Source organism: Cricetulus griseus, chromosome 7 (assembly GCF_003668045.3).
Source record: "Cricetulus griseus strain 17A/GY chromosome 7, alternate assembly CriGri-PICRH-1.0, whole genome shotgun sequence".
NCBI classification, from domain to species: domain Eukaryota; kingdom Metazoa; phylum Chordata; class Mammalia; order Rodentia; family Cricetidae; genus Cricetulus; species Cricetulus griseus.
This window is the reverse complement of record NC_048600.1, coordinates 12,903,188-12,913,129: the sequence shown is the minus strand read 5'-3', so window position 1 is coordinate 12,913,129 and position 9,942 is coordinate 12,903,188. Positions and strand designations below refer to the sequence as shown.

The following is a 9,942-nucleotide window of genomic DNA, read 5'->3' as shown; positions in this document are numbered from 1 at the left end:
GGAAGGGAGGGGCGGCCGGAGCTGTCCTCCAGATACCTAAGGAGGTTCCCTACACGCTGTTTGCATTGGCACCCAGAGCAGGAGCCCGGGTCCATGTTTGAAGTCTGAGCTAATCTTGGAAGAAAAGAACAGTACCTCCCACGGCTAGCCAGGCTTGCTTCTAGGGGAGCTGCTTGAGCTGCCCAGAGGGTGCTGGTGGGCATTGGGGTCGGAACACATTGCCCTATCCCCACACCTTCACCAGCCACCGTGCTCCCTGAACAGATGCTAAGAGGGCATGGCATCAATTAGGCAGCCTGGGCCTGGGGCTGGGACAGTCCTAAATGTGTTCTGATGGGACTACTAGCTGGGGTCGGCATGGCTGCAGTGATCCAAGGAGCCAGAGAGGGCCATCAGCCTCAGCCATCTATACAGAGGGCCCTGATGGTGCCCACTGAGCACCTGGTCTTTTAGGATAATGAGGCAGGCACATGGCAAAGGCCAGCTGGGATCTATTGATTTCCTTTCAAAGACTCCCTCTTACCCACCCTCTGGGGTACTTAAAGAATTTTTTTTCCAGCTCTTTGGGGCACAGGACTTTGTTTTCTATTTTTATTTTTAATCAGTTTTGCTATGTAGCCCAGGCTAGCCTTGAATTCTCAGTTTTCTTGCCTCAGTCCTGAGTGCTGGGATTACAGTTACACCTGCCTAAGGTTTCAATAAAGTGTTTTGTTGACCCCCAAATTGAAAGTATTAATCATTAATGTCTAGGCTTTTCACTATCAAATATTTACATAGCTACAAATAGGTGCTTCAGACCAGCTGAGCTAACTGACATTACTCAGCTGAGTTAACAACCAGTCCCCCCCCACAAAAAAAGGGAAAGAATGCCGGTCTGCAGTGGTGCACATCTTTAATTCCAAAACTTGGGAGGCAAAGGCAGGTAGATCTCTGAGTTTGAGGCCAGCCTGGTCTATAGAGAAAGTTCCAGGACAGCTAGGGTTACACACAAAGGAACTCTGTCTGGAACACCCCTCCTCCCCAAGGAAAAAAAAAGCAAAAGAATTCAGCATTTTAGCTGTCTTGGACTTTAAAAAATTATTTTAAATAGCTGGCCAGCTAAGAGGAATACAGTAGGGTTTAGAGCTGATGAGGTGACAGCTGGACTTTGAAGGATCAAGCCAGAATTCACGAGCAAAGAGGCAGGGGGAAGCTGCTGTCAGAGGGGTTGGAGTGGTCCAGGTCTGATTATGACATCTCCATCCCGAGCCTGATCAATTAGATGTGGCTTAGATGCAGTCATTTAGAGCCAGGCTTTGGAATGGAACTAATGAGGGTGGAGATGAGAACCGGAAATCTTACGGTTGAATGTTCCAATCTTTCCACATCATAGTCTGGAGAAATAGAGGCAGGAAATCCCATTGCAGTCCCCTTGGTTCCCATGGGCAAGAAGGGGAAAGAATACATCGAAGGATAAGCCAAAACTCTGCCCAAAGCTGGCCAGAAACCTGTCTCCCACCCTGGCAGCCCCACCCTTTAGCTCCAAGAGAAAATCATTTATTTTGTATGATTTTTAAAAATTGGCTCATCTCATAAATGTTCCAGAGTCGGAACAGGCTGTGCCATGGCTGAAATAAACCTGCTGAACAAATAAACAAGGCAGGCTGTGGAGCTGCAGAAAGCACAAAACAAGGGCCCCATGGGCCCACGGGGCCCAGCAAGGCTGCCCTGAATCTGGGCCTCTGCTAACAAGAGAGATGGAGGGTGAGGGGCTCTCTTCAGGCTCTGTGCTCTGAGGGGAGAAGTGCAGCGCTGCTTTCTTTCTGTAGCACTGCGAGGCTTAAGGAAGGGCTGGAAAGTGGAGCTCTTTTCAGACAGACACTGCAACTAGAGCCCAGCCGTTCACTGCCCACTCGTCTGCCAATGTCCAATCCATCCTGGATGCTGGGCTGAACTTTCCCTCCAGGCCCTAAAGGCTTCGAGAAGTTTCCAGTTCCTGTGTACACATACCACTTGCCCAACTCAGAGCTTTTGTTCGGGCTGTTCTAGCACCTAGGTTGCCAAGTTCTCCCCGCCTTTCTGTGTTCAGTCCTAACTTAGTGTCGTTACTCCCATGGTCTCAAACACTTGGTCTCGTCTGCTTAGTCATTCACTTCCATCTTCTGCACTTGTACCAGCTTATACTTGAAGAATATGGGCATAATTCCCTGGCAGGTTTTGCCACAGGCTGCTTCATCTAGTTCTGTTGCTGGAGTTTCTTTCTACTCTGGTTCCACAGCTGATTAGCCCCAAATAAACACACACAAAGTTCATTTATAAATTGTTGGCCGATGGCTAGGGCTTCTTACTGGCTAGCTCTCTCTTAATTATTATCCCATAACTACTAATCTATGTATTTCTACATGGCCTTATCTTACCAGAGAACGCCTGGTACGTCCCATCTCCCATCTCCCTCACCTCTACGTCTCTACGTAGAGTCTCTTCGAGGCCTCTCTGCCTCTCTTCCCAGCATTCTCCTCATCTCCTAGCCCCGCCTATCTTCCGGCTTCTACTGGCCAATCAGTGTTTTATTCATCAACCTGTAAGAGAAACATACATACAGAAGGCCATCCTCCAGCATAGTCCCTCCAGAGCCCTCAGAAGCCCGTTCTGTTAGTGTATACATGCAAGTCAAGAGCAGGAACCCTGGGAACTTGGGTTCCACCTGTCTGGTGTGAGCCTACTCCATTATCTTCAGGCAGATAAGACTGTAAACGCTGCCCCAGATTATTTTGGTTTCATCTTTTGGAACAAGGTCTCACGTTTCATGTAGCCGGGTCTGGCCTTGAGCTAGAGGGTGACCTTCAACTTCTGACCTTCCGGAGTCCCCTTCTCAAACGCTGGGATTACAGGTGTGCTCTCCTGTGACTGGATAACATTCTTTGGTTTTGTTTTTCCTGCTAAGGACACACTCCATTACCGAGGTTCATATCTAACCTTGGACTTTGTTTTGTTTATTTATCTTAAAATAATTTTAATTTGGCAGGCATGGTGGCGCACACCTTTAATCCCAGCACTTGGGAGGCAGAGGCAGGTGGATCTCAATGAGTTCGAGGCCAATCTGGTCTACAGAGTGAGTTCCAGGACAGCCTGTGCTACACAGAGAAACCCTGTCTTGAAAAACTTATAAGCAGAGGCAGGCAGATCTCTGTGAGTTTGAGACCAGCCTGGTCTACAAGAGCTAATACCAGGACAGCCTCCAAAGCCAGAGAAACCCTGTCTCTTAAAAAGAAAAAGAAAAAAGAAAAACTTAATAATGATGATGATGAGGAGGAGGAGGAAGAGGATAATTTAATTTACATAAAAGCTTTGAGACTAATACAAAGAGTTCTATGTATTCTTCAACAACTTCACCAAATGTTAGCACGTTGCTACAGTAGCATTCATATTCTCTTTCTATGTGTATGCCCAGTTGTACTGGCTTTCTCTCCAGACCCTTTGAGAATAAGTTGTAGGCACTAAATGACTCTACCTTTAAATACTTCGATAGGAATTTCTCAAGAACACAGATGTTACTTTACATTAACCAGGGAATATCCACTTAATGTGGATATAATATATCGATTAATAACCCATATTAAAATGTATCCATTTCTTCCAACAACATTGTAAATAAAAGCCTTTTGGGGTCTAGGATTCAATACCACACCCAGATCACGTATTCTATTTAGTCTTATATTGCTTAGTTTTTAGCTTAAGACACTTCCTTGGCCATCTTGGTCTTCTAGACACTGATACCCCTCAAGAGTTCAACTTGGGCCACAGGGCATGTGGGAAAGTTAGAGGACATTTTTTTTTTTTTTTTTCGAGACAGGGTAGAGGACAATTTTTAAGAGTCAGTTCTTTCCTTCCATCATGTGGGTCCCAGGGAACAGACTCAGGTAGTTTATTCTTGGCAACAAATACATTTACCTACTGAGCTATCTTGATGGCCCCATGGATGATTCTTGATGGAATCAACTATGGACATGAGAGTTCAGAAGTGAGGCTGTGATTCTGATTCTAAGGCTTGTATCTATTTCATGGTTATAGGTAAGGGTGATAAGGAGAAGGGGATACTACAATAGCTGATTTCCCAAATGTCTGCTGGGGTTGGAAATGAGTGGTGTTTGGTTTTCTAACCTTAACGAGAAAAAGCTAGATAAATACGTGGGCTTCACATGATAACAATATTTGCATGAAATAGTGACGAATGGAATAGTGAGTCCATTTTTCCAGCACTCACTACAGCCCAAATGCACACTGCCACTTACCACATTGAGCCCATTACTTCACTTAGTTCTGATGACAACTCAGTGGGACCATATTGTTGCCTCCAACTTATAGACATGAAAACTAACATTCAGAAAGTTTGCAATGTTTGCCTAAAGCCATAGAGCTAAGAAATGGAAAAGTCTAGATTCAGACCAAGGAGGCTGGCAAGCCCCCAGCCCTAGGATAGTTGTTTTATGGACAACTAAGATGTCCTTGACTTACAGAAACCACTGCACTCTGAGCAGCCATTGGCTGAGAGAAACTCCAGCCACTGTGCTGCAACTCGGTGTGGCCCAGGTGGCAGAGCCATCCCCCGACATTGACTCATCAGTTCTTCTAGCTGGGTATGGCTACATCCCCTGTGCTTAGAAAGGCCGGAAACTATGTTGGTATTTTAGTCTTTCAACAATGACCTTGATTGAGGGGATTTTCCAGTGAACCCTGGAGAATTCCAGTTAACCAAAGATTATTGTATTCTTGTTCTTTGAAAAGTGGTAGGTAATCCATGTTCAATGTGTAGGTAACCAGCCAGTTCAACTGAACAGGATTTCCCTGTTAAAGAAACTGTCGAGCTACCAAACCGAAAGGGCTTTTGGGATTCCGGGATCATTTAACAGAATCCTTCGTCATGTAGGTGAGGGGGTGAATTGTATTTAAGGTAGCATAGCTCGCATTCCTGGCATAACCCGTGAGTCCCGGCATAATGCACTTTCTGCTGCATTAAGATTGGCCACAGAACAGGAACTCAGGGTGACCAGCCAGCTAAGTTTAGCCTGCAGCCATGTTTTGTTTGGCTTGTATATGACTTATACAAACCTGAATTTGGTATTTCTTTAAAAAAAAAATATGGCTGGGCTGTGATGGAACATGCCTTTAATCCCAGCACTTGGGAGGCAGAGGCAGGCCGATCTCAGTGAGTTCAAGGTCAGCCTGGTTCCAGGACAGCCAGGACTGTCCCACAGAGAAACCCTTGTTTTGAAAAAACCAAAACAAACTGGGGGCTCTGTTCACACTGGGTTTTGTTAGACCCCCGGAAAAACTCGGGTATCCGGGGTCCCAGGCCACGACTGGGGTCATCCCAATCACCAGGCAGATTCGAGAGCTTGATGCAAACTTCATGAGGCTTTACTGTTTTTTAACAAGCTAACCCCATGTTAGCTCGGGTCTTTCACCCAACCGCCATGGCGGATGGCTAGAAAAGATCCCTGGAACCGGCTGCCAAGCGATCTTGTAGGGCAGCATAAGGGGAGTGTCTAGGGGTACTCACAGGCTCAGGATTGGTGTGCCTCCAGGGTTTGACCTGTGTTGATTGGCCAACTGGTTGTTATGGCCCATAGGCCCTCCCAGGGTGGTTGCTATGCTCCAAGAGTCATTGCTGTGCACTTGTCTGTAAAGCACACCCAGAGTTGTAAAGCATATCGCCACCAGCTAACTTCTGATTGGTTCCTTGCCATGAGGCAGGGATCTGACTTTCTAGTGACGAGGACAAGGTCAAACAAGCATGTGTTCAGCTGTTATGACTGCCAACAGGGGCAGGCATCTGACCTTAGTGACTAAGACAAGGTCAGACAAGCTGTTATGGCTGCCGAAATGGGGAGCTGGTCCCTTCAGTTTGAAATGCAGAGGAGCTGAGCTAGCAGGTGTCCTTTAGATGAGGCATCTGGAGTCTAAATGCCTCTCCTGTACCCTACCTCCCCCCACAAACCTTACCCACTTACCCATTTCATGGCCTGCCTGGTCCCACTAGGCTGTGGAATAATGGGTGTGTGCTTTTTGATGAGGGGCATTTCTTGTTTTTTTTTTTTTTTGTTTTTTTTTTTTCTTTAATGTAGTGAGGGGAGACTAAAGTGGGCCAGGTTGGAAAACAAAGGAGATAGTAAGTCAAAACCAGGAGTTGTGGCCATCAGAATGTGGAGGGTTAGGGCCAGAAAGGAAAGGGTGTCAGAGAGAACTTCTGGAGGAGATACAGACAGAAATTGGTGCCTATATAGTGGTAGGGAAGAATACCTGTGGAAACACGGAAGATCTAGAGTCAGACACAAATACATTTTCCTGGAGATGGGCCCCTGATCCCCATTCAACATTCCAGAAATAGCTTGTATCACTTCCTTGATCTGGGCTCAGTTTACCTGTTTTTGTCCATTGGATGGCTAATACAGAACCCCCTAGATTTGAAGGGACCAGCTCCCCGTTTCGGCAGCCATGACAGTAACACGTGCTTGCCACGACCTCGCCTTGGTCACTAGGAGGTTAGGTGCCTGCCTCGTGACAAGGAACCAATCAGAAGTTATCTGGTGGTGCTATGCTTTATGGCTCTGGGTGTGCTTTACAGACAAGTGCACAGCAATGACTCTCAGAGCATAGCAACCACCCTGGGAGGGCCTATGGGCCATAACAACCAGTTGGCCAATCAACACAGAGCAAACCCTCCAAGCCTGGAGGCACACCAATCCTGAGCCTGTGTGTACCCCTAGACACTCCCCTTACGCTGCCCTACAAGATCTCTATGCAGATGCTTCGAGTTGTCTTTTCTAGCCATCCGCCATGGTGGATGGATGAAAGACCCTAGCTAACATAGGGTTAGCTCGTTAAACAACAATAAAGCCTCATGCAGTTTGCATCAAGCTTTCGACTCAGCCTGTTGATTGGAGTGACGGAGGTCCTGGGCTGAGATCCTGGAGGCCTGAGCTTCCGGGGGTCTTACAGAACAATATATTACCAGGTGTTATCCCTCATTGGATATTGCCTTCTAAAAGGAAACAAACAAGGTGCATGTGACTCAGAAGCCAAAGAACATTCCAAAGATGCCTCTACTTGCACCCTCATTTCCTCCCTGGGATGACCTGTGTCATTATCAAGTCCATTGTGAGAGAGAAGTCAGGGAGGGATAACAGAAGCAAAACCCGCTCAACTAAACTTGATCCCAGGTCTGCTAGAACCCAATTCAATGAGTGTCCTTCCTACTGCCAGACACCATCAAGGCCCTGGCAATAAAGCAGAAGGGAGTTCCAGGAGGCTGTTGTTGCCCGGAGGAAGCAGCTTACAATCCACTTCCATTGGACACGCTTACACAGACAGAGACTTTAAAAAAGCACATACTGATTAAATATAATAAGACATATCAGATGTGAGGGGAGGAGAGGAATCAGGGAGCTCTGAGTCAGGTTAGGTTGCAACCATCAAGGAGAGCTGCCCCCCATGCATACCCAGGATCTTTTACCCAATGGGGCTTTTAACCTGGGCCTCTCCAGCTCCAGGAGATGTACAACCTTAAAACCACAAGGAGTCTACCAGTGACATTTTCTGGGATGGTTCACAGTCTTCATCCTTATCTCTAAAGGGCCCTGGTCCAAAAAGAGCTAAATATTACTGACACTGAAGCATCTCCAGCTTGTCCCCCATTCTTAGGCACGATGGCACAATTTATACTAGGTCCCTGTCTTTCTCCCATCATCACTCCCCCAAATCCTTGCCTAAAAATCTGTACTAGCTGGACTCCTTTTGCCCTACCAGGCGGGGGAGGGGAAATCCCTCCTCCCGAAAGCCTATTTTTAGGCAGGGCCTGCCAAGACTTCCTACTGTGGCTGGGTTGCTGCCGGACCGAGGGGTGCCCGCGCCCCGGGAGGACAAGCAGCGTGCGCGGGAGGGGGCCGCGGGCACGAGCGGATGTCAGGGCTTACCTCAGAGCCCGAATTAGAAGCCTGAAAAAAAATCACAGCAGGAAATAATGTGGTGCCCAAAATAGAAACATCAACTGGGAGAGAGGCCGGGAGTAGGTGGCATTTGAGGCTCTTGCAGCGTCCTCCCCAGAGGGCCTCCTGACAACCAGCAAGCGGGGTTGGCGTGAGATTGCAACCCAGCCCGAGAGGCCACAAAGGCACAGGCTGGATGTTTCCGGGGAGGGAGAAGGAAAGTGGAGGGCCAGGAGTTCCACTTGTCTCCTTTCCCTCCCTCAGGACCCCGCCCCCAGCTTTCTTCTTCCCCTCTCCCCACCTTCCTCCTCTTTGTCATTGTCCTTCAACCTCCTCCCACACAACGCCTTCTGCCTCCTTCGTCACACTCTTCCTCAAAACTCTTCCTCCACTCTCCTTCCCCTCCCCACCCCAAGCCCTCGGTGCCTGGACCAGCCTCTGCCCGGAGCTGCCTGGTGCTCTTGGGTGCCTTCCTAGTCGAAGCCCCGTCTAGCAGCAGCTAACTCAAGGCCACCCAGTCCTGCTTGACTGTATTGCTCTCTCTCCTTCACCCAGCACTCAGCCTCCTCCCCACATCTTTGGAGAATGGTAGGGCCTGGGGTCTAAGGAAGATGGCAGGCAGGGTCGGGATTCCTTGTTTCGGGCCCCTGCTTCTGGAGTTCTTTAGAGGAAGCAGACACGTTGCAAGCAATCTAGGGCTGGCTCTCCCTTCACAGCTAAAGCCCTGGCAGACTGTGTGGTTTGACAAACCAGGTCCCTCCGTTTCTCATGCTGGCATGTGCCAATGGGCAAGGTATAAAGATGGTGAGGGCCAGGACTTTAAAGCATTGCCCCTCTTAACTCTCAGCACCCTCCGAATGTGGAAACTTCTGTGATCCCCTTTACAGTGGTAGTTCAGACACAAAATAATTAGGGGATGGTGGGAAACACCTTTAACTTAGCACCAGGCGGAGACAGGTTGATAAGTGAGAAGCCTGTCTACATGGTGAGTTCCAGGCTAGCCAGGGCTACATAGTGAGACTCTATCTAAAAGAAAAAAAAAAAAAAAGTTGAAAATTTCCAAGCATATGTATGCTTAGATTTAGAAATAAATGAAACAAGGCAAAATCAGCTTTTTTTTAAAAAAAAAAAAAACTGGATAGCAGAAAACTAAGTCAAGAAGAAGCTTGGTTCAAGAAAGAGCACACTGGAGAGATTGCTTAGTGGTTAAGAGCACTGACCTTCCTAGAGGTCCTGAGTTCAATTCCCAGCAACCACATGGTGGCTCACAACTACCTTGAATGAGATCTTGTGCCCTCTGCTGGCAGGCAGGCAGAAGACTGTATACATAATAAATAAGTAAAATCTTAAAAGAAAAGAAAAAGAAAAAGAACACTAAGCTGAGAGGCCTGTTCAAGTTCAGTTGGAGAAGGAAGGCCGTACTTCCTGGGCCTGAGTCCTAGCATGGTCATTCATCCATCTATCCTTTTTTTTTTTTTTTTTTTTAGATAGAGTCTCACTACATAGTCCTGCTAGCCTGGAACTCACCACGTAGACCAGAATGGTTTCTAACTTAGAGATCTACCTGTCTCTGCCTAGTGCTAAGTTTAAAGGTGTTTCCCACCATTCCCTCTTAACCACTGAACCTTCTCTCCAGCCCCTATCTTTTTAAAAACTATACTAAAGTAATACCTATTAACTCTGAATAGCTAAAATGACTTAAATTGAGAAGAAACAAAAAGGAATCCCTTCCCACAATCCTCCTCACTGACTTAGAACACATGTTTTGTTTAAAGTTCCTAGTGTTCCCATCATATTCCCCAGTTATATCTTGACAGACATCAGGACACACTGATGGTTGTCACCATAATTCTGTGGCAGTGATGATGGGTCAGAGGGCAAAAACATAAACATTTGGATCACATAATGAAACTGAAGCTATTTCCTTTAAACCTTTCTGGGCAATGAAAAGAAAAAAACTGCTGTGACAATGGGCTTC

At 47.1% G+C, this 9,942-nt stretch overlaps 1 long non-coding RNA gene across 1 annotated transcript; it reads right to left on the bottom strand.

The window, feature by feature from the left end:
* Positions 1-281: 281 nt before the first annotated feature.
* LOC118239214 lies at positions 282-8,231 on the bottom strand. Its single transcript, XR_004770892.1, has 3 exons — positions 7,953-8,231; positions 2,781-2,915; positions 282-2,558 (listed from the first exon to the last, which is right to left on the bottom strand). It is a non-coding gene; the product is annotated as an uncharacterized LOC118239214 (long non-coding RNA).
* Between the last annotated feature and the right edge of the window lie 1,711 nt (positions 8,232-9,942).